A 2261-nucleotide genomic window follows, 5' to 3' on the forward strand; every position below is an offset into this window, starting at 1 on the left:
TAAATTCCTATCTTTCAATAGTTACCTTGAATGTAAATGGGCTAAATGCCCTAATTAAAAGACACAGGCTATCAGACTGGATGAAAAAACAAGACCCATCCATATGCTGTCTGCAAGAGACTCATTTTAGACCCAAAGAGAGCTCCAGATTGAAAGTGAGGGGGTGGAAAACCATTTACCATGCTAATGGACACCAAAAGAAAGCTGGGGTGGCAATCCTTATATCAGCCAAATTAGATTTTAAACCAAAGACTGTAATAAGAGATGACGAAGGACATTATATCCTACTTAAAGGATCTATCCGACAAGAAGATCTAACAATTGTAAATATCTATGCCTCTAACATGGGAGCAGCCAATTATATAAGGCAATTAATACCAAAAGCAAAGAAACACATCGACAACAATACAATAATAGTGGGGGACTTTAACACCCCCCTCACTGAATTGGACAGATCATCTAAGCAGAAGATCAACAAGGAAATAAAGACATTAAATGACACACTGGACCAAGTGGACTTCACAGACATATTCAGAATATTCCATCCCAAAGCAATGAAATACACATTTTTCTCTAATGCCCATGGAACATTCTCCAGAATCGATCACATCCTAGGTCATAAATCAGGTCTCAACTGGTACCAAAAGATTGGGATCATTCCCTGCAGATTTTCAGACCAAAATGCTTTGAAACTAGAACTCAATCACATGAGGAAAGTCAGAAAGAACGCAAATACATGGAGGCTAAAGAGCATCCTACTGAAGAATGAATGGGTCAACCAGGAAATTAAAGAAGAATTTAAAAAATACATGAAAATGAAAACACAACTATTCAAAATCTTTGGGATGCAGCAAAGGCAGTCCTAAGAGGAAAGTATATAGCAATACAAGCCTTTCTCAAGAAACAAGAAAGGTCTCAAGTACACAACCTAAGCCTACACCTAAAGGAGCTGGAGAAAGAACAGCAAATAAAGCCTAAACCGAGCAGGAGAAGAGAAATCATAAAGATCAGAGCAGAAATCAATGAAATAGAAACTAAAAAACAGTAGAACAGAACAACGAAACTAGGATCTGGTTCTTTGAAAGAATTAACAAGATTGAGAAACTCCTGGCCAGACTTATCAAAAAGAAAAGAGAAATGACCCAAATCAACAAAATCATGAATGAAAGAGGAGAGATCACAACCAACACCAAAGAAATACAAACAATTATAAGAACATATTATGAGCAACTCCATGGCAGCAAATTAGATAACCTGGAAGAAATGGATGCATTCCTAGAGATGTATCAACTACCAAAACTGAACCAGGAAGAAACAGAAAACCTGAACAGATGTATAACCACTAAGGAAATTGAAGCAGTCATCAAAAATTTCCCAAAAAACAAAAGCCCAGGGCCAGACGGCTTCCCAGGGGATTTCTACCAAACATTTCAAGAAGAATTAATACCTATTCTTCTGAAAGTGTTCCAAAAAAATAGAAATGGAAGGAAAACTTCCAAGGTCGTTTTATGAGGCCAGCATTACCTTGATCCCAAAACCAGACAAAGACCCCATCAAAAAGGAGAATTATAGACCAATATCCTTGATGAACATGGATGCAAAAATTCTCACCAAAATACTAGCCAATAGGATCCAGCAGTACATTAAAAGGATTATTCACCATGACCAAGTGGGATTTATCCCTGGGCTGCAGGGTTGGTTCAACATCTGCAAATCAATCAACATGATACAACCCATTAACAAAAGAAAGAACAAGAATCATATGATCCTCTCAATAGATGCAGAAAAAGCACTTGACAAGGTACACCATCCTTTCTTGATCAAAACTCTTTTCACAGTATAGGGATAGAGGGTACATACCTCAATATCATAAAAGCCAGCTATGAAAAACCTACAGCGAGCATCATTCTCAATGGGGAAAAACTGAGAGCTTTCCCCATAAGGTCAGGAATGTGGCAGGGATGTCCACTATCACCCCTGCTATTCAACATAGTATTGGAAGCCCTAGCCACAGCAATCAGAGAAAAAAAGAAGTAAAAGGCATCCAAATCGGCAAAGAAGAAGTCAAACTCTCACTCTTTGCTGATGATATGATACTTTATGTGGAAAACCCCAAAGAGTCCACCCCAAAACTGCGAGAACTCATACAGGAATTCAGTCAAGTGGCAGGATATAAAATCAATGCACAGAAATCAGTGGCATTCCTATACACCAACAACAAGACAGAAGAAAGAGAAATTAAAGAGTCGAAACAATTTACA

This window comes from Neomonachus schauinslandi, chromosome 9 (genome assembly GCF_002201575.2).
Source record: "Neomonachus schauinslandi chromosome 9, ASM220157v2, whole genome shotgun sequence".
Taxonomy (NCBI): Eukaryota; Metazoa; Chordata; class Mammalia; order Carnivora; family Phocidae; genus Neomonachus; species Neomonachus schauinslandi.